The following is a 23563-nucleotide window of genomic DNA, read 5'->3' as shown; positions in this document are numbered from 1 at the left end:
CAGCCTGGGCAACAGAACGAGACTCCATCTCAAACAACAACAACAACAACAACAAAAAACTATTATATGCCTGCCTTTCTTGCAGCTTCCTTCTGAGGAATGTGTCTTGGGAGTTTGGACTGTGGTGCCTTCTTCCCACCTACTGCCAGGGACCCTGTCACCCTGACCACAACAGTCTGGCCTGGACCTCTGGTCTTTGTTGCAACGAAAAGGAACTATAAGGAAACTCAACAATGAGGCAGCTTGGCGTGAGGCTGCGTAAGAGTAGAGTTCTATAGTGAAAGATGTCATACTGGCCCAAACATATCATCTGTCTTGGAAAGAGTGAATGACAAATTCACCAGGGAGAGAAACAGGGAGCAAGAGATGTGCTTGTTCCGGGGGAAAAATGACCCACCACTTGGGAGATGGGTTCTCAATGTAATAGAGTGAATTGAGCCATTATTTCTCTGAGGCGAGTGTTTCATAGTCATCATTCATTCATTCATCCATCAAAATAGCTTGAGAAAGTAAATGTTTGTTGACATCCTAGGCACTGTGGGGGACACATCTGGGCTCATTCTCAAAAGAATTTAAGTGGACCTGGGCAGTGAGATATAAAGTTGAATTTCAATTTAGAAATTAAGTCACAGAAAATGAGTTGTGATTTCTTAGCTTTCCCAGGACCATCCTCCTTTTGGGTTTTTCTTCTGAGTATCAGACTTTTTAGATACTTCCTGGACTAGTTTACTTAAAACCACAAACTGCTCCTCTCCCCTCCCACTTCCCCTGCCCTCCCTTTCTCTACGCCCCATCTTTCATCACACTTAACACCTTCTAGCGTCGTTATTTCTTTGCTGTATTCACTGGGTGCCTATCTCTACAAAAGCTTCAGCTCCACGAGGACAGAGACTCTTGTCTGTTTATTGATGTATTTCGATTACCTAGAAGAGTGTCTAGAATATGACAGGTAAGTAAAGATTTCATGGATATTGAATCAATAAATCCTTTAAAATCATGGATGAAAATATTTCCAAAAGTTTTCTAACTTTCTGCCTTCTTAACTACAACATTCTTTTGGTGGGTTGTCATATTGAGCCACTCTTATTTTGCCTAATTTTTCTATTCCCTTTAGGACCTAATGAGGAAGGTAGGACTGTTTTTCTCCTCTTTTCGGCTAATGGACTCCAGAAAGATGTACTATTTCAGCGTCAGTGTCAGCTTTTTCTTTAACATCAGCTGATCAGAGGTCCTTTCTCACCACCACCTGGGAGAACTTCTTTCTTCTTCTACTTGGGAAATTCAGAGAAGGAAATCTGCAGGATTTGTGTTAGAAATAAGACTAAATAAGAACTAGAAATGCCATTTGACCCAGCAATCCCATTACTGGGTATATACCCAAAGGATTATAAATCATGCTGCTATAAAGACACATGCACATGTATGTTTATTGTGGCACTATTCATAATGGCAACGACTTGGAAGCAACCCAAATGTCCATCAATGATAGACTGGATTAAGAAAATATGGCACATATACACCATGGAATGCTATGCAGTCATAAAAAAGGATGAGTTCGTATCCTTTGCAGGGACATGGATGAAGCTGGAAACCACCATTCTCAGCAAACTATCACAAGGACAGAAAACCAAACACTGCATGTTCTCACTCATAGGTGGGAATTGAACAATGAGATCATTTGGACACAGGGTGGGGAACATCACACACCGGGGCCTGTTGGTGGGTGGGAGGCTGGGGAAGGGATAGCATTAGGAGAAATACCTAATGTAAATGATGAGTTGATGGATACAGCAAACCAACATGGCACATGTATACCTATGTATCAAACCTGCATGCTGTGCACATGTACCCTAGAACTTAAAGTGTAATAAATAATAATAACAATAATAATAAGTCAGACTTAACTTTGAGAGCCTATTTTCTGATTTCTAATTATCTTGGCAGTCTTTTAAGCTATGGTTCCTATAAAATGAGGACTAAGGAGCAGCCTCTTACCAAAATTTGCTCAAGTTCCCATAGTTGATTTGTGGAAGGGATGGGACTTGACCAAGGTCTGCCTGGCTTTAAAATTTGTACTTCTTCTTTTTTTTTTTTAATCAAATAGCTTCTGTCATATTCTGGAAATGTGTTCCTTCAAGTTACGTGTATAAAATTCCATTAATGAAACTTATACTATGGCTCCCAACCGCTCATCAGACTTTTACTTTCTGGTTCTCAGTTTTATTTTGTTTTGTTTATTCCTACCATTTTCAGAGAGGAGATCACTTTTTTTTAAACCTCCTTATAAAGTTGGTGGTTTTGACCAGGTGTGGTGGCTCACGCCTGTAATCCCAGCCCTTTGGGATGCCAAGGGGGGGGTGGATCACTTGAGGTCAGGAGTTCAAGACCAGCCTGGGCAACACGGTAAAACCCCGTCTCTAGTAAAAATACAAACAGTAGCCAGGCGTAGTGGCGCATGCCTGTAATCCCAGCTACTGGAGAGGGTGAACCTGAGAGACAAAGGTTGCAGTGAGTTGAGATGGTGCCATTGCACTCCAACCTGGGCAACAGAGCAAGACTCCATCATACACACACAAAAAAGTTGAAGTTTTGGGTGGCTGAGTTCTAGTCACAGAGCATAAGCCAATGAGGGGTACATACTCCTGTTTCAGGGAGGCATTGAGGATCCTTTTAGAAATTCAGATATGGAGGTTTCAGTTTTGTCACCAAGTCCAGAACAGCATGAAAGAGCAATTTGAAAGATTTTTGGGTGAACAGCTCCCTTCAATAATACAGGGCAGCAGCCTACAATTACACTGACATTGGCTTTGAGTAGAACTCGATAGCAACCAGCTCCTTCATACTTTTCCAGATTGGAAGGCAACCCTCTCTCCTAAGAGGAATGGTTATGTATCTCTTCCTGGCATTGCTTTAGAGGTTTAAGAGAAAAAGAAAACTAATTACAAAGCTTCCTGCACAGTAAGTAAGAAAAATGAAAGAGAAATGACTTGATGAGATCAGGATAACAATAATACCATTTTTTATTATCAATAAAATAAGCAAACATTTCTGAAGTTTCCTTGGAGGAGGCTCTTCTTATAAAACTGGTCCCAGCTTGACTCCGGGACTAAGACCCATTCTCCATGAAAACTCCTTCCTCAGCCCCCAGGGATTTCACAGCGACAAATCGCCTTCAGAACAAACACACTTTGGGCTGAGAAAACAAACAAACTTTTACTTATGCAGAGTCCAGGGGTTCAGGTTTCCTCCCACTATTTCTAGAATAGGATTTGCCTTTGATAATTATGCCTGGCTTCCAACCAAGAAGAATTCAAGTGCTACTTTTTCCATGGCCAGGACTACGTTCTTATGATTCCTACTCTCCTCTTTCATCTTCGCTTCCTCTCCTCCTTCCCGGCCTTGCCATTATTTTTCAGATAATTTGGCCTCAGACTTTTGGTCTCTACTTCTAAGAGGCTGTATTCTTACCAGCTTCCTATTGGCCATCCTTTGGGGTAGCAGGTGGTCATTCGGGATTGACTATACAGCTTTCCTTCTCCTAGAGTAGTGGGAAGAGAAGGTGCAACATCAGAATCACCAGGTAGATTCAACGACTTTCAGAGTTTGTTTGGCCAGTCACATGGAGGCATGAAGCAATTCTCAGAAAACCAGTACCTTGGTGTCATTTATTTATTAAATCCCTCATTCAGTCATGCCTTCAATGTCCCAATCAGCATGTTTCATGTCAGGGCTTGGAGATAAATAAAGACGGGACTTCCCATTCTATTTGGGATATTTCCCACTCCCCTCTTCACTTTACTTCTATTTACACTTTACATTTCAGCCCAGTTACCACCTCTTCAAAGAATCCTTCTGCAGCCTACACGTTTATACACTCATGGAATCCTTTTGTTTTCCCTAACAGTAATGAACATAGCCAATGCTTTTCTTACATGTAATAATTTGTTGAGTTTCTCCATTAGACTATAATCTGGATGTTCATTTTGCTCACCCTTGAAGATTCAATGTCTAGCAGGCACTCTGTAAATGACTGGGTATATATGTTGAGTAGGGGCACAGGTCAGAAGATGCTTACAAGAGTTGATGTGATGACAGCATGAACTCTGGCATTCATCTAATGCAAACTGGGTTGTGGGATGCATAAGATAAAGGAAAAACTTCTGAAATGACACTTAAATGAATGACACAGCTGTATCTTAAAGTCTGAGGAGGTGGCCCAATAACAAACTCAGGGGTGGGAGCACGTGGTGACAGCATTCCAGGTTGGGGCAAATCTTGGAAGGGGGACAGAATGAGGCTGACTTGTTTGGTTAAGGCAAAGAGCTCAGTGAGTTCAAGGTATAAGGTGTGAGTTGGGGAGTGGAGATTTGATAGTTGAGACTAGCCATGCGGGTCCATCATGAAGGCCTTAGATGTAGTGCTAAAAATGCTGATCTTATCCTTTAGGTGATAGGGAAACACTGAAAGTATTTTAGGTAAGGTGGAGGTGTGAGTAGACGTGCTCCATGCTCAGGTGGGTGAGATCGTAACTTGCATCACAGGCCAGTAGAGGAAGGTCAGAAAATTCTCTGTATTTGCTGGTGTTGGAAGCAAGATGCCAGGAGATGTGGAAATCCCAGAAGAGACCAGGGAGCAGTTGCCTCCATGCTCTGCAGAGCTGAAGGCAGAAACCTGGATACAACAGATAAAGGCAAAATTTCTCTCTACTTCAAAAGCCAGGATTTTAGAAACTCAATCCTCATTTTCTAGGGAAAAAAATGTATTCTGGTGTTTGGATGGCATGTAGGAGACAGGAGCCTAGAAAGGTAGCCATCACTACTTTTCTCTTCAGAGTGAAGTCAGTGATTGTGCTGCATTTCACGAAACTGTCAACGGGACCAGACACTCTTTCATCTTTGCCACAAGGCTTAGTGTTTTAGGAAATGGCACACAAAAGAAATTCTAAGACAATAATGTATGAGAGAAAGGAAATGCATTGTATTTTACCATGGAATGAAGTTATGACTCAATCATCATGATTTAATTAGGACCTCCATGAAGTTTCCTTTTCTGGGATGCTGAGCGCTGGCTTCTCATGCTTTTGAAGCAGTTCTGCTCCTTCTACTTACCAGTTTTTAATGTTACCGCTTGCCAAGCTACCTTCTTCCTCTCAGCTCAGGATTAGCTCAAATTCCTCTTCCAAGCAGCAACTGCTGCCAGGTAAGCCTGACCCTGTCTGGACTCACCAACCTCTCTGGTTTCTCCTCAGCTCCAGTGCCAGGTCCGTGGGAAGAGATCCCAACCCTTGAAAATTCTTGCTTCAAACTCATTTAATTCTTTTTATTTAATTATTATTATTACTATTATTACTGGAGAAGAAATGTCACTCTGTCACCCAGGCTGGAATGCAGTGGCACAATCTCTGCTCACTGCAACCTCCGCCTCCCAGGTTCAAACAATTCTCCCTCAGCCTTCCGACTAGCTGGGATTACAGACACATGCCACCATGCCTGGCTAATTTTTGTATTTTAGCAGAGATGGGGTTTCCCCATGTTGACCAGGTTGGTCTCAAACTCCTGACCACAAGTGATCCACCTGCCTCGGCCTCCCAAAGTGCTGGGATTACAGGCGTGAGCCACCACACTCGGCCCAAACTCATTTAATTCTTAACATTCCCAAATGCCTCACCAGCCTCGCCTCCACCCCTCTCAGGAGAAAAGCTCAAGTGCTTTGGGTGTCTGAACAGAATGCTAGCTCTTTGCCTGGGACTCCCTCAACGGGCTTGCAATGTATTTCCAGTTTAAGGTGAAATTGTGAAATAAATGAGCTTTAGCTTTTTCTCACATCTTAATTTGTCCCCAAATGTTCTTCTTTGCCCATTTTTAGCTTCATCCTTCATCATCATAACAACCTTGCCCCGGAAAAAATCCTGGATTTAAAATAACCAGACCAAGGTTTAACTCCCAATTATAATACAAGCTATATGGGCATTGGGCAAGTCCTTTCCTGGACTTTTCGCTCATTCATATGAACCTGCCAGCCATGCTGGCTATGAGAATCACATTTTATGGTACATTGACAGGTGCTTTGCAAACTATAGAGTGTCATGTCAATGTGATGGGTATGATTAACGGTGACACCTAAATCCTGGAATGTGGGCTGCTTCCTCAACATGCCACTATTTATTTTAAGTCACTACTGAGGTGCTTAGCTTGGATGTAATCCCTCTAGGTTGTGTGTCTGCCTCTATTCTCCCAAAATCGTCCTGTATAATTTCTTCTTAGGGTCCTATTTTCTCCCTTCAGTATTCCATCTATATAATCAGGTAAACTTAATGTACATTATTGAACTAGCAAAAAAAATAGAAGGTAGCTGTTGTATACTGCGTGACAAACTTATGTATAATGTGATGAGCTTGTGTATATTATAATACACTTATGAATATAAATGGTCTCATAGAAGAAAGTCTACTATAGTAGACTGTAAAGGTCAAAAAGGCCATGGGTTCACATTACTCCCCTCTCTCTTGGTTGTTCTGTGATCCAGACCAGCATTTCCAAAGGTGTTATGTAGAAACAGAGAGATCAAAGTATGGGAAAATAAAGTTAGATGTTTCTTTTCCATGGTATTAATATGGGCTGGGAATATTCAACATGGAGATTTGTGCATTTTTTTTCAAACTTGTTAGATGGTGGAAGATTTTTTTCAAAGGAAATATCTGGGTGACTAATGTTTTAAGGGGTGTATTAGAGAAAGTCTGCCTTTAGCAAATTCTAAAAAATGGGATAATGATCGTTGGTCTCAGGGTGTTTGCAGGATTAAATGAAGTATGTGAAAGCAGAGGCAGGGGCTACTGGGCATAGAAGGCTTCAATAGCAATGTGTCAGGGGCTCTCATCTGAGAGATGTTTAATGGTGATGCCCAGGAAATGTCATGGCATCAACAAATGGCGAATGCATGCTCAGGTGAACTCTAAGCAGGCAGTGATTCCCCTCTACCTCTCTATAAAGGGGCTTACAAACCCTTCTCATCATCCAGCGCCCCAGTAAGGTCTCCCCCTGATTTTCTGTGAATGTACTAAGGACTCTAGACCAAGAAGAAGGACTCGAAAGACAAAAGCAATGTGGAACTCAAGAAAGACTACAGATGGAAGCCATACAGAGGCCTTCACCACAAAAAACTGGTTGAATCGAATACCAGCTTTTTAGGTTAAAAAAAGTGGGAGAACTGAAAACCAGTACAAGATCCATTGTCTACCCTTCGTAGTTTCTCAGATATGACTATGTTTAAAGTACTGAACTTTATTCACATTAGGGGCATGGGCTCAGTAATTCTCAATCTTCATCATGGTTTTCCATTTTGGTTATCAATCCCAACTTAACCCCTTGGGTGTGCTCACAAGTGGGTATCTGATGTGCATGGACCGAACTTACTCTATTAGAGTCAGATTCTGGCATTCACAGGGAGTAAAAATAGGTTTGCAGTGTCATTCACATCAGTCACAAGAGGTGGGTACTAGATGGCATACACTAGATGCTCAGTGCATTCTCATTCCTTTGTTTGTTTCACATTCACTGATTTCACAGTATTCCTTGAGGACCTGCAGCTGACAGTCCTGTGGTAAGTGCTGGGAACTGCAGATGAACAGTACAGACAAGGTCCTGATTCTCATCGGCCTCTGCTCCAGTGATAGAGAATATTCGTGTATTGAATGTGGAATGAAGAATGAAAGGAGAATCTTCATCCCCTCCGGGGGCTTATATAAGTTAGTATTGTAAACTTTTAAAGGCACAGTACTCATCCTCTGGTCCAAAAGAGTGGTCAGTGTAGGATTTATCGGTAGTCCCCTGTCAGCGGATAATGGCCCTGTATCAGGCTTCTGAGGAGGTGTCTTGGAAAGGCAGGTTCTTCTGGGGCCCTCTGCTCTCTTGCAGGTAAGGACAGTTTCCAGTAAATGGCCTGGGTGCTATGAAAGATCATATTTATTTTGTATTCTCTGGATCAGGGTCTTTTCTCTAGATGACAAGGCCCCTCTGCTATGACTCAAGGTGGAAGCTTGATCTAGATCTAGCCAAGATGATTGGCCAACCCCAGGCAAGCAGGCAAGCCAGGCTGCAAGTCACATTCCATCAAGGAATGCTCCTGGAATACAACCTTCTCTCTTGGTTTACTTCCCATCCCCTGGTGTTAAACACAAGAGGATGTTTAAACAGAGATGTCTCTAAAGAATCTAAGGAAATCTCTGAAGAACTGTGTGAACAAGAAGCCTAATTTCCCATTCTGTGCCATGATCTCTCTTTTGTTGCCAAGTTATCATGACTGAACTAAAAACGGATTCAAATTTTTCATCAACTATAAATCTGATTTGGAAGAGGGCTGATGTAAATGAATGAAGGGGGATGCTGCCAATATCCATCTACAGGTTCAAATAGCACAGAAGAAAAATTGATTTAACTTTCCTGGATGGGAGGGCAAAGCAGATGTAAAAGACAAAAAGGGAAAGAAAAAGAATGGTTGCAATAAGAGGTACCTTGACAAATGGTGGGTGTTTTCCATATACTTGATCTTCAAAGGATTCAATGACAAGCGCAGAGAGATTTCATATAATGGTGAAAAGTTAAAGAACCTGGGAAAATAATAAGAGATGGCTCATAGTCCACAGAAAGCCTCCCGGTTTGAATGGCTTTTTTCCTTACACGATTTTAATACTATTTGCACCTTATTGTTAGTTTTCTTTTTATGAATCGGTGAAATATTTTCTCTGTACAAATGTCATCAAAATCTTTCTGTCTAGTCCTGATGACTCTTCCCAGTTATTTATGCCTGCCTGCCTTTCTTCCTTCCTTCCCTCCCTCCCTCCTTCCCTCCCTCTTTCCTTCCCTCCCTCCCTCCTTCCTTCCTTCCTTCCTTCCTTCCTTCCTTCCTTCCCTAACTTCCCTAGATAGGAGATTGCCTCCTGAGTCTAGGGCACTGAGAACTCAAGGGTTTCAAAGTCTGCCTTTAGAGACTTTAAAATCTAGAAGAGGAAATAACACATCACCCTAATGCAAGGTGGAATCCAAACATACAGGGAGGAAATGGTTGTGATGTAGAGGAGAGAGAAACCAGCTTCGGCTCCATATTTGTTTCTGCTTTATCACCCACCTGTGCTCAGCATAGTGCTTAAGAACATGACTTTGACTACTACACAAGGTGCCCATGGAACCGAACTGCACTTGTACCCTTTAAATTTATACAAAAAATAAAAGAACATGACTTTGATTCAGATTAGTGGGTTCAGACCCAATGGCTGGGTCACCTTGGGCAGAATATTTACCCTCTTTAAGTTTTACTTTTCCCATATGTAAAATGGGGGGGAGTCATAATAATAATAAATAGTGCTCACTTCTAGTGTTGAGGACTGAGTAAGGCAGTGGCTATAAAGCATCTAGCAGAGAGTGAATAGTAAATAGCACATAGTAAATACTAAGTGGAATGAATTGTGTCTTCTATCATAACTTATCCTTCTTTCTGACATCCGTGCCTGAATCAATGGCCCCCTTCTCCCTAGTCATGAGGCTTTCACCCCAGGAGTTTCCCCCCTTCCTTCTCTTTGCCCTCTACCTCCAACCACCAAGCTGTGTGTGGATTGTCACTGCACAAGGTCTTTGCCTCCTCCTGTTCATGTCCACACTGACATCTGCATTGTAGCCCTCTTTACTGTTAACAAGCAATCACCATTTTGGTTTTTGTTTGTTATATAAATAAATTTTACTGTGTATATTTGAGGTTTACAACACAATGCAATGGGATACATATAGGCAGTCAAATAGTTACTGTGGCGAAGCAAGTTAATCTATTGTACTAGTCAGTTCTCATATTGCTATAAAGAAATACCTGAGACTGGGTAATTTATAATGAAAAGAGGTTTAATTGGCTCATAGTTCTGCAGGCTGTACAGGAAGCCTAATGCTGGCATCTGCTAAGCTTCTGAGGAGGCCTCAGGAAACTTACAATCATGGCAGAAGCGGGAGCAGGCAAGTCTTGCATGGCAGAAGCAGGAACAAGAGTGAGGAGGGAGGCACCACACACTTTTAAACAACCAGATCTATATCACAAGAACAGAACCAAGGGGATGACATTGAACCATTCATGAGAAACCATCCCCATGATCCAATCACTTCCCACCAGGCCCCACTTCACATTGGGAATTACAATTAAACATGAGATCTGGGTGGGGGCACAATCCAAATCATATCACCTATCTCCTCGCATAGTTACTTTTTTGGGGTGACGAGAGCAACCAAAACCTACTTATTTAACAAAAAATCCTTAATACAATAAAATGTGATTAACTCTAGTCCTTAGGTTGTACATTAGAGCCCCATATTGTTTCATCCTACATGTCTGCTACTTTGTATCCTTTTTTCACCAACATTTCCCCACTTCCTTCTCCCCCCTCCTGTTCTTGCTAACCACTGTTTTATTCTTTGTCAGTTAATGCTTTAGAGGGTTTGTCCTGTAGCTGCATTCTTTTATTTGCCTATAATAACACCTATATGTGAGTGGTACTATTGTTTTCATGTCCTTTTGCAGAAGGGAAACTATCTTACTTTGTTTGCGCTGCTATAACAAAGTACCATGGATTTGGTAGTTTACAAACAACAGAAATTTATTTCTCACAGCTCTGGAGGCTGAAGTTCCAGATCAGATCAGCCTAACAGCATAGGCAGATTCTGCTGAGGGCCCTCTTTCAGGATGCCTACTGCAGACTTCTAGAATCCTCCATGGCAAAGAGCAGAGACAGGAGCTAGCTGCCTGGCCTCTTCTAAAGGCATTAGCCCTAGGCCAGTTGCAGTGGCTCACACCTGTAATCCCAGCACTTTGGGAGGCTGAGGCAGGTGGATCATCTGAGGTCAGGAGTTCAAGACCAGCCTGACCAACATGGTGAAACCCCATCTCTACTAAAAATACAAAAAATTAGCCAGGAGTGGTGGCCACACCTGTAGTCCCAGTTACTCGGGAGGCTGAGGAAGGAGAATAGCTTGAACCAGGAAGGCGGAGGTTGCAATGAGCCAAGATCGAGCCACTGCACTCCAGCCTGGGCAACAAGAGCGAAACTCTATCTCAAAAAAAAAAAAAAAAAAAAACCAATAAATAAATAAAGACATTAGCACCATTCTTTTTGGTTATTGGTTGCTTGTTTGTGTGTGTGTGTGTGCGTGCTGTGTGTATGTTGTTTTGTTTTGTTTTATTTTGTTTTGTTTTTTTGAGATGCAGTCTTGCTCTCACCCAGGTTGGAGTACAGTGGCGTGATCTCAGCTCAAGGCAGCCTCCGCCTCTCAGGTTCAAGTGATTCTTCTGCCTCAGCCTCCTGAGTAGTTGGGATTACAGGCATGCACCACCATGCCAGGATAATTTTTGTATTTTTAGTAGAGACGGAGGTTTCATCATATTGGTCAAGTTGGTCTCTAATTCCTGACCTCAAGTGTCCACCTGCCTCAGTCTCCCAAAGTGCTGGTATTACAGGCATGAGCCACTGTGCCTGGCTGTTTTTGTTTGTCTGTTTTAACTTTTATTTTAGGTTCAAGGGTACATGTGAAGGTTTGTTATAGAGGTAAACGCATGTCACAGGGGTTTGTTGCATAGATCATTTCATTACCCAGGCACAAAGCCCAGTACCCTACAGTTACTTTTTCTGCTCCTCTCCCTCCTCCCACCCTCCAGCCTCAAGTTGGCCCTAGTTTAGCTCCCACTTATAAGTGAGAACACGAGGTATTTGGTTCACCCTCACAACCTAGTTACCTCTCAAAGGCTCTACCTCCAAATTCCATCACATTGGAATTAGGGTTTCAACTCACACATTTTGGGAACACAAACATTCCATCCATAGCAGAAACTAAGTCTTAAAGAGATGAAAGAGCCAGCCCAAGGTCACACAACCTGGAAGCACAGACACCTGGGATTGGACCAGACCTGGTTGCCCAGTAAGTCCCACACCCTCCTTCCTGCCCGAGAGGGGAAAGAGCAGTATCTTTGCTTACAGGGCAAGCAGTTCTCTAACCTCAGCTCCACTTGTCAAAATTCTTAGCAAGCTTTAGGTAGATTTAGATTTGTGCTCATGAGATATACACACAGTAGAATATACTGTTTGAAAATCCATGCACCCAAGCTTGTCTTTTTTTTTTTTTTTTTTTTTTTTGGAGACAGAGTCTCACCCTGTCACCCAGGCTGGAATGCAGTGGCATGATATTGACTCACTACAACCTCCACCTCCCAGGTTCAAGCAATTCTCGTGCCTCAGACTCCTGAGTAGCTGGGACTACAGGCATGTGCCACAACACCTGGCTAATTTTTTTTTTTTTTGACATTTTTTTGTAAAGATGGGGTTTCACCATATTGGCCAGTCTGGTCTTGAACTCCTGACCTCAAGTGATCCACCCGCCTTGGCCTCCCAAAGTGTTGGGATTATAGGCGTGAGCCACTGTGCCCTGCTCTAAGCTTGACTTTCTGAGTTGAAGTTCTGATCCACCATTTGCTAGTTGTGTGAGCTTCAGCAAGCAACTTGTCCCCAGTTCCTATAACATTAAAATAATAGTAATAGCTACTTCAGAGGGTTTGTAAAAATTCAAAGAGTCAAATTACAAAAAGAGTCAAGAAAAATATTTGGTACATTGTAAGCATTCAGCGTGAACCTGTGTTGAAGGAAAAGAACAGTATTTTCTGCTTTTTGTTGCATCATTGACCTCTCCCAGTGACTTCAGTATAATGGGCACTCAAAACACAGGTGGATTGATAGGAGGGCACTGGAGTTCTTCTGAATAAATTAAGGAGATTATGCAATTAGCAGTGAAGAAACTTTAGGATATCCATAAGAACGTTATAAGAGACACGCAAAATAATCATGTTGCCTTTGTCCAGGCTCGTTTAGGGTGTGATCTTTCAGATAATGATTTTTTTTTTTTTTTTTTTTTTTGAGACGGAGTCTCGCTCTGCCGCCCAGGCTGGAGTGCTGTGGCCAGATCTCAGCTCACTGCAAGCTCCGCCTCCCGGGTTCACGCCATTCTCCTGCCTCAGCCTCCCGAGTAGCTGGGACTACAGGCGCCCGCCACCTCGCCCGGCTAATTTTTTTGTATTTTTTAGTAGAGACGGGGTTTCACCGTGTTAGCCAGGATGGTCTCGATCTCCTGACCTCGTGATCCGCCCGTCTTAGCCTCCCAAAGTGCTGGGATTACAGGCTTGAGCCACCGCGCCCGGCGATTTTTTTTTTTTAAGTAGTAAATAAGTTTAGTGTTAACTCATCAGGGGTCATGAGATTTCATCTACTCCAGGAGTGGTTTAAGGGAATTGAGATCAGCCCTTGGGCCATGTATTGGAACTGCTAAGTAAGCAATTTCACTTGGAATGGGGGATAAAACAAGAGCGAGATTTTTATGAATACTCTTAAATGATTTGACTGTATGTACTTCATGCCTTACTGGAACAACTGAGTACCTTTTCCATCCCTGAACAGGTGAGGAATACCCAATGCATGCTATTGGTTAGTTTGCTATTCTGAGAGTGGTCACAGACCACCAACAGCAAGCAGCTCCTAGAACCTTGTTACAAATACAGAATCTGGACCCTATCCCAGGCTAAATAACCTGCATTTTAACAAGATCTCCAGATAATTCGTGTGCACATCAAAGTAGGAAAGCAATGATGTGAAAAAGACAATAGAATTAGAAGCAGTATTTATTATATTATATGTTGGCTTCTCTATTGTACAAGGGAAATGGGGCTCTGATTTGTAAGGTGAGATGAATGAGGTTTTATGTGCAGAACCTCTTTTGAAGAAAAACCAACCTCTAGAGGCAAAGAGGTGTCTCATTATTCAAAACATATACTTTTTACTCCAAACTGTAATCATTGGCCAGATTGGAAAGAACTTCTGTTAACTTCTAGGAGAAGGCTCCCTGCTAACTTCCAGGGGAAGCTCAACGACTAGGGACCAAAAGCAGGCTGCCATACCAGCCTGGCCAAGTCATTCAGAGAGCACAGGAAAATATGCCCAGCCCCTGGTGACTGCAGAGTGAGCAAGGTTGCTGTGTGGGGATAGCTCAGAGAAAACTCTTGTACAAAATATTGCCCAGTTAAAGACTCTGAATTACTACAGGAAAGATTATTGGAAATTACAGGGCTTTAGATAACAGTAACTAGCCTATTGTAGAATATAGTACATAATGTTTGGCTAATAGAGAAAGGAAAAATAAAAATTTCTTCTAATGCAATGGTGACAGCCTGCATGCAGGCTGACAAATGGATTCTGGTTAGGGCTACGGTGATGTAGCAAGCTTTCGAACCAGCCTTAGAGATCTTCAAACTGTTTTTCTGGGTTTCGCAAAGATTAAATGACTTGCCCAGGGCAACAGGGTTGCTTATGTCTGGATCTACTTTTCCTCATATGAGTCATCTTGAATAATGTAACCTCGAACTTCAGTGTACTAAATTTGACGTAGAAACTGCTCTTATAAATGATCCAAAAGTAATAGAAGGGGAAAAAAGATTGACAAGAAAAACAAAATAAGGGAAGTAATAAAGTAGGCATTGACTATGGAGATAAATGTTCTAAAATACTTCAAATATGACTTAAGGTTGTCATAATAGTTGAAGCATGTAAACTTTTTCCTGTTGAAGTGAAGCTATGAAATATGGGATTTTGTTGACTACTTAAAAAGTAATGTATTAATCAGATTACTCCAAATGTGTCACTGACTCACTGCATAAAAGACAGGAGATTTGTCATTAGAAAAAATGTTGCTGAACCATGAAATCTGAGCTGCATAAAAGTAAATACTGCTATCCTGTGAAGTGTATGAAAAGGGGAAAAAAATGACAGCTAAAAGTGACACCCAAGATCCCAGGAAGCAATTTACAAAAAAAAAAAATTGTTAATATATACAAATCAGTTCAAGGGAAGGAAAACAACAGGAGTTGTCTGTTGAATTTCCAACACTTTTGAGCCCTCTTCTGGCCAGTAAATGGTGACAGAAAATCAAAGACAAATAACATCTGGAAAATAACAAAAATACAAAACCCATAATAAATATATATTGGCTTTGAAAGAAAAATCAAAACAAAATTGTTTTACTGGGTCAGATAAAACATTTCTGGGATATAAAGACTCCCTTTCCCTTACCTCTTGTCTGCTACATGTGTAAATGAAAGAAAAAAATGTAATGATCTTGGTAGACATTTGAAAGCAATAAGTAAACCTTTTTTTCTTCTGTGGCAGGAGGAAGATAAGGAATGTATTTCTTTCTAAATATCAAGAAAATTGGATTATATGAATATTAGAAGCAATATTTTCACAAATATGTGTACTTTACTGAGTGTCATCTTGGTACTCCTCAACAGGGTCTTCTTTTGTACTCTTTCTACAACTAATTTTGGGGATTATGGATGGCAATGAGCTTAATCAATCAAACCAAAATCAAAGCCAAAAGCTCATTAATAAATAGAGCCTAGTAACATAGCCTTATGCTTTTATTCTTTAAGCAATTCTAGGAATCAGCAGCCATTGAGAAAACCACTCCACAAATCATCTTCAACTCTTCTAGGTACAGCCTCACATGAATGCTTCTAGAACTGCCCAGCACATAAGAAGTCCTGCAAACAGGCAGGGGTGTCTTAGCATCACTTCTTCTGACTAGACCAGAATGATAGCACTTGTGTTATGAAGTGGGGTCAATGAAGATGATGTATGTTTCAGTTAAGAAATGTATTCAGAATATGCTACTGAGTAAGGTATTATAACTTTTCTTTCTTTCCTTTTTTTTTTTTTTTTGAGACAAGGTCTGGCTCTGTCACTCAGGCTGTCGGGCTGGAGTGCAGTGGTACAATCTTGGTTCATTGTAGTCTCCACCTCCCTGACTCAAGCGATCCTCCCATCTCAGCTTCCTGAGTAGCTTGGACTATAGACACATACCACCATGCCCAGCTAATTTTGTATTATTATTTTTATTTTTATTTTTATTTTTATTTTTATAGAGACCAGGTTTTGCCCTTTTGCCTGGGCTGGTCTCGAACTCCTGGGCTCAAGTAATCCACTCACCCTGGGCTCCCAAAGTGCTGCGATTGCAGGCGTGAGCCACTGCACCCAGAGCCACATATTGTTCATATTGGAACATATTGCCAACATTGTTTTGAGATTTTATGCCTCTAAATTTGAAAATATTGAAATCCTAACAAATATTCTAAAGGTAGTGGATTCTGACAAAGAAACTTCATTGTAAGAACCCAGCTATGAATATTTTAGGGGTTAAATTCAAAGAGTTACTGAATAGCTTCCTAACTGTCTTAAAAGAAGGCCACTTCATAGAAGTAAATTTAAATTGAGCATGTGAGATAGACTCAGGGTCAAGGCTTTTAATAATTGCTTTTTTAGTAGACATTAAAAAAAAAAATACCTGTGAAAAACCAGAAATCACCAAAACCTGTACAATTTCACAGAGTTTAAAAAAAAGAGAAAATAAGTCCAGTTCCTGACTCTATTGATATTAAACAGTGCTTAAAATCCACACTCTTTACTGAAAAAAACAAGTTTGAGGCATTACATCAAGGCTCTTACAATCAGAATAAGTTGAAATAGAACAAGTCTCTTTTTGGAGGACCACTTGCCAACAAGTCACCTGAAGTAAGAGGTTAAATCATGTGAGACGCTGTCTATATGGGACGCTGACTATGCAGATGCTTCCCTGGGGGATCATCGATTTATAAAAATAAAAAAGGAAACCTGCAAAATATAGCTATACATTCAGTGAAAAATGTAGTGCTTCACTTAAAAATGTTTTGGTTTTCCCTTTATTTATTTACTCTGTCAGGGATACCAATTTTCACTCAAGATTACAATAGGGACAGCAATCTATTATCTAATAAATAATGTAATAGGGTAAAAATAAAAACGAGACTGGATTTGAACTTGTCTGTATCTAGACTCTCAAACTGAGTTGTAAAACAAAGGAGATCCAGTTGAATCCAATCAAATATTTTGATGAAAATGCCCTTGGTATTTTAGGTGTCTGTGTCTGTGTGTGCACATGTTTTCATGATAGAGGAATGCCAAGGGAAAGTGGGGTTCAGGGGAAAGAGCCTCATTCAATCAACCTGTATTATCTAAAATAATTTCAAATCAAGTATGAAGAAACAGACTTGCACCCAGGCACAGAGCCTTGAAGGTCTTGCGAGATATGACATGGTTTTTGAAAAGTAATTATATAAATGAAAATTTTCATAAACTGCCAGGTTTTTTCTTTATCTAATTTCTTCCCTAAAATGTAGCACAAAGCCAAGGAAAGCCCCTAAGATTTCAAGTGAGGTTCATTAACATTTTTTAAAGAAATTTTAATTTGAATTTCTTTCCAAAAAGTATTAGGCTTGAAATGTTAGGTCTTTAACCATTAACTTTAGACAACCTACATGATTTCCTTTGCATTTACAAAACTTATTCTGTCTTCATATTAAAGGAACATTTAATGACAGCCTATTGTGTTCCAGGCACTGTGATAAATGCTATGGAGGTGTCTGTTGGTTGGTTTGTTTTTGGAAGAATTGACAGTCCCAGGGAAGTCTTCCCCTAAATTCTGACAATTGTGTCTTCTGGCAATTTTCTTCTTAATTATCAACCTGTGGGGTGACTAAACCTGTTGTCAAATATTTTAAATCTCAGACCAGCATCTCCATCACTGCTCAGCCCAGTCCAAGAACCCACAGCATTGCAACCTGCTATGAATTCAAGAGATAGAAGCTAATTTTACTGTAGGCTTAAGCAGTACAGAAATAGAAGGCTACATTGCTCCATAATATCATAGGACACACTCCATGGGAAAATATACCCTTTGTGCAGTTGTTTGTGATTTTGTTGTTTCTGGCCCAAGCTCTTCTTTATTGGTGTGTGTGACTGGGAGGACGCCGCTTTGGGAATGAATCACATCCTGTTCTGGAAACATGGGAGGATGTTCTAAAGAGCACGTGACCCATTGCTGGGCTTGGTCAGAACTTCATTTGCTCTTTATTGGAATTTGCTCTTTTCTTTTGGGCTTCCAGAAGTTAGCAGAGACTGTACGACAGCTCTGTAGGTGAGTGGTCAGGGACCTGATGGGGAATGGGTGAGTCAAAGTCTCGATATTTGGGGCCAAGACAACGTCTCCTTCACCCTCAGAGGTATCCCTGAAAAATTAACTCTAAATAAGGCAGATTAATAACAGAAAGAGCTTTAAAATTTGTGACCACCATGCATGCAGGGAGAGTCACAGGGCGATTGCCCCATATTCCATGGAGGTACATAGGCTCATATACCCTGTTTCTTTGGAGAAAGGGAGATGGGGAAGTATGGCTGATTTTTAGGGGGATAGTAAATGATTTTTAGAAGAATTCAATGGGCTTGATGAACACACAATGGCTTCAGGCAAAGTCTGTTTGGCCTGCAGAGTGGACAATGGTTCGTGACAAAAGTCTGTCCAGGTTTGTTGACAGATTTAGTCTTCCTTCCTGTGATATGGTTTCAGTTAATGAAAACTCAGAGAAGGGACCAGAAGTCATTGTTTTCTTCTCTGGTACATCCAGAGTATAGGCAGATAAAAGAACTTAATCTTGTGGATTAGAGGAGGTAGAGAATTAAGAGACAGGAGGAGAAGGAGAAAAAAAAAATTGTTCTCCTTGGTGGGTCTGTCCAGCCTTTATGTGATATGGCAAAAGTCTCTTCTAGTATCTGATAATCTCTAAGGGCCTTTAATTCAAAGTACTCATTGTGCCTGGGAGCTGTAATTGTGCCCTGCTCCCCTTCATGACATAGGGTGGAATATGATTCTGGAAGGTCAATGGGAGCAAGTGGGAGAGGAAAGGAGTATTGGCTATAGCCAGGATGAACAGAGAGAGGAGTTAGTGGAGGTGAAGTTGAAAGGGACTGCCCTTAAAAGAGGCAGCATTGAAATATATATTTAGACTTTAAAAATTATAATGGGGTTCCAATTGAAGCCTGTTCTGAGCCAATGCCTTTACTTCCAAATGACCACAAAAATGACTAGATCAGAGCAAGGACTTGATGGAGCCAGCATCGACAATCTGAATTTCATAGCTCTTCTGGGAAGTAAATGGAAGTGATAACAGAATACCCTAATATTTCCAACTTCAAGTGTCTAAAGTAATCCCAGAGAAGGGACTTACAGTTCTAGCATCCAGAGCTGTGGCCAGCCTGCTTCTGGTGATGATATCCTGGGTGTGCAGAGCAAGCTAAGGAACCCAAGGCATAGGCTCTGAGTTGTAGGGGACTCACCCAACCAGATAGTAAAATAGATTATACAGTTGTAAAGGTAATGATGCTATAATTAAAGAAAAAATAAATAAACAGAGTATAAAGTCCAGAATAAGCTGAAGAATATATCAAAAATTATGAAGGCAGTATAGTATAGTATTGGAAGAGTTTAGGTTCTGAAGATAGCCTGATTGGGTTTGATTCCTGGCTTTCTACTTCCTGTGTGATCTTGCGTAAGTCACTGAATCCTTCTGTGCCCATCTCCTCCTCAGTAAAATGAAGATAATATCAGAAACTCATGGGGTGGGGATGAAGGGGACTAATGCAGGAAAGGCACCTCACATGGTTCCTGGGACACAGGTATCATTCAATAAGGGTTAGGTATTATCATTGCATGCAAAGAGTAGCTTTCAAACAAGGGAACTTGATTTAATAGAGAGTGTTGTGACATTTGGCCAGATATTTGGGAATAAACATTTGATCTTTTCTTTATATTCTATGCCCAAATGAAGTTCAACTGCATTGAGAACCTAAATAATTTTAGAAAAATACATAGGCCAATATTTAAATAATTTTGTAGTAGAGATGGCTTTTTAAAGTATAACAGCAAAAGGAGAAGGCTAGAAGGGAAACAAAAATGGATAGACTTGATTATATTTAAAAAATTGAAAGCTGGGCCAGGTACGGTGGCTCACGCCTGTAATCCCAGGCAGGCAGATCACGAGGGAAGGAGTTCAAGACCAGCCTGGCCAACATAGTGAAACCCTGTCTCTACTAACGATACAAAAAATTAGCCAGGCATGGTGGTGTGGGCCTGTAATCCCAGCTACACGAGAAGCTGAGGCAGGAGAATCACCTGAACCTGGGAGGGGGAGGTTGCAGTGAGCTAGGATTGTGCCATTGCACTCTAGCCTGGGAGACAGGGTGAGACTCCATCTCAAAAAAAAAAAAAAAAAAAAAAAAAAAGAAAGATTCTGGGCTTCAAAACAAAGCAAACCAAACCCAACTCACCCTAAGCAGAATCAGAAAGTAAATGACAAGCTAGGAAAAATATTCACAACATCTAAGACCCGGGGTAATATACTTAATATATAGAGTATATTATACTTTTTAGAAATCGATAAATCTTATAAATCAACAAATATCAATCAATCAATAAATGTTTAACATCTTTGCCAGGAAAAATAAGCATAGGACATTATGAATAGGTAATTCATAAGGAAAAATATATAAATAGACAAAAACATAAGATTAATCTAATGAGTAATCAAAAGGCCATGATTAAAAATAAGATAGCATTTTTCACTTTTTAAAATGGCAATAATTTTTAAATGACCATAGCCAATACTGGTGAGGGTGCAGAAAAACAGGCTCTCTCCCATGCTGTTGGCAGGAATATAAATTGGCTCACTCTCTCGGTAGGGCACATTTTCAATACATTCTTAATGCGTGTAACTTTTGGCCTAACTTTTATACTTCCAGGAATTTAATTTTTAAAAATGTTCTGAGATATGGAAAGAAATAAATTTGACCACAAAGGTATCTACTACAACATTTTAAATAATATCAAACAATTAGACTACCTTCATATCAGATAACAGGTTACTGGTTAAATAAATGTTAATACATTTATTATTTAGCCTTGAGAATGAACTTCTCAGTTCTTGATAATTGACTGAAGACCCAGCTGCTAAACTCTGAAATGCATACCTGCTTATGGAGAACCTTGAGAAATAGCACACCCATACAATATATTACTAAATAAGCATTATTATTGGTGTGGCAGGAGAATAACATGTAATGACATAAAAAGATGATCCAATTATATAAAGTGGTGTGTGTGTGCGTGTGTGTGTACACAAAATAAGTTATATGTACAGTATGATATTAAGTAATACAAGTGTAAATAAATGTATAAACAGAAAATGTTATTTCTCAGGGGTGAAATTAAGAGTTACTTTTCTTTCTTTCTTTTTTTTCACTTATCCAAGTGTAATTGTGGCTTTTATTTTGCATTATTTGACTTGACTTTTATTTCACATCTTTCTCCATGCAACTCGATGTGGAAAGCAAGATGTTTTAAGATAATAATTATTTTCTGAATCAGAATAGGAGTTTGATGCCTATATGTGTGAATGTCAGTCCTCAAAATGGCCGTTCTCGAATATTTCATTCTGCCGTTACATTAGGTAGATGGTGTTATAAATGCATATTTTCTTTAAACATTCTGTTAATGTTGTTGAAAGTTGTTTTGATACCAAACAACATGGCATTCACCACGTAGCCAATGAGAAGACACTCATCAGACCCTTAGATTTTCCTCCCCGGCCCAGGGTATTTGCACAGACAGTCCTTACCCAGGCCAGAGCTCCGGCCCTTGACTTCCTCTTGGTACCTGGATTCCAGTCTCTTGCTACTCGCAGCCTTGAGATGGTTTTGCATTTGCCCGGGGCCTCTCAGCCCAGGGCCTCTGAGCCCGGGCTGCCTCCCCATCACAGTAAGTGTCCTTCCAACTTAACTTTTATACACAGTCCTACCTTTCCTCTCCCAGTTTGACTCGTGCCCTAAAGTGCTTCTCAGAGACCATTTTCTCTGTTCTTCTACTTTTTTTTTTTTTTAGATGTAGTCTCTCTCTGTTGCCCAGGCTGGAGTACAGTGACACAATCTCGGCTCACTGCAAGCTCCACCTCTCAGGTTCATGCCATTCTCCTGCCTCAATGTCCCTAGTAGCTGGGACTACAGGCCACCGCCACCAGGCCCAGCTAATTTTTTGTATCTTTAGTATAGACAGGGTTTCACCATGTTAGCCAGGATGGTCTCGATCTCCTGACCTCGTGATCCGCCCACCTCGGCCTCCCAAATGCTCTTCTACTCTTAATGGTGATGAATAGACTTTCCATTTTCCTATTTTGTTTTTTGTCAAAGTTGTTTTCTAAAAATCTTTCCTGAGCTCTTTACAGCCCCGACAGGTATAAACAAGTCTTCTGAATTGTTCCCTCAACATGTCTCTCTTCAACCTTCTGAAAACAAATTTTGTCTGGCCTTCAGATACCTCACTTATGGTCCCTTCAACTATGAAGAATACTAAGGCTCTCATGTGCAACAGTGGACACAGATACCCCAACATCTAGCCCTTCTCAGGTTGCCCCGTCACCACCATTGCCTAGCGGAGAAGAGGATTTTACTTTATGGGTTTTCTCCCTGTATTACTCCTTCTTCCTGTTCCCTGATCTTGGAGGAGTTGTCCTTCCCTCGGGCTTCCCAGGGACACTTGTTTACCATACTCTTTCCTTCCTTCAGTTCCATCAAATATAATTCCCATATCTCATGCCCTCTAGGCACCAACCGATAGACCATCGTGTCTCAAGCAGACAAACCCAAGGCTTTGTGTCCATCATAATTACATAAGGGAGCTTTTCAAAAAAACAGTTGTCTCTACCTCACTGCCATGGTCTGAATGGTTGTGTCCCTTACAAAATTCTTATGTTGAAATCTTAACCACCAATGTGATGGTATGAGGAGCTCATGAAGCCTTTTGGGAGATGATCAGGCCACAAAGGTAGAGCTCTCGTCCACGCGATTGGTGCCCTTATAAAAGCTATCCCAGGGAGCTGCCTTGCCCCTTCCACAATGAAAGGACACCAGAAAGGGTGTCTCAGCAGACACTGCATCTGCCACCACCTTGATCTCCAACTTTCCAGCCTTCAGAACTACGAGAAAAACTTATGTTGTTTATAAACCACTCAGTTTGTAGCAGCCCAAACAGACGATGACACCCCCACCCCCGCCGTGAAGATTCTACTTCAGTAGGTCTAGGTAGCATCAGGCTTGAGGGCTTCAGTGGTCCTCATGTTTCAGTGCAAATCAGAATAACTTGGGGAGTTTTAGAAAATTCACACGCGCAGACACCACCCTAGCCTCCTGCAGTCGTCCAATAAATAAAGGCAGGGATTTGTCATTTTGTTTACACTACATCTCTTGCTCAACGTCTAACAAGCATGAGTAGAGTCATCTGGTATGTTTGTGTAGCCTGAACAACTTCAGAAGGGATGCTATTTATATAAATTATTGATTTATACAACAGGATGGTCTTGTGAAATAGGCATCTAATAAATACTGAGTAAATGAATGGGAAGATTGGGAAAGAAAATCTTTCTAAAAAGTATTACTCACTTGCAAGTAGCAAAAAATGAAAGATTAAAAGCAGACCAAATTAGGGAAGCCTGTTACAAGAGGCTGAATAATGGCCCCCAAAGATGTCCGTTTCCCAATCCCTGGAACCTGTGACTGTGTTGTTACTTTCCACGGCAAAAT

At 40.9% G+C, this 23563-nt stretch overlaps 1 pseudogene; it reads left to right on the top strand.

Moving 5' to 3' along the window:
- Positions 1-809: 809 nt before the first annotated feature.
- LOC117094451 overlaps positions 810-23563 on the top strand; it is a 43864-nt pseudogene continuing 21110 nt past the window's right edge.

Source organism: Trachypithecus francoisi, unplaced genomic scaffold (assembly GCF_009764315.1).
Source record: "Trachypithecus francoisi isolate TF-2019V2 unplaced genomic scaffold, Tfra_2.0 Lachesis_group13, whole genome shotgun sequence".
Classification (NCBI taxonomy): Eukaryota; Metazoa; Chordata; class Mammalia; order Primates; family Cercopithecidae; genus Trachypithecus; species Trachypithecus francoisi.
This window is presented reverse-complemented; position numbering and strand designations above follow the sequence as displayed.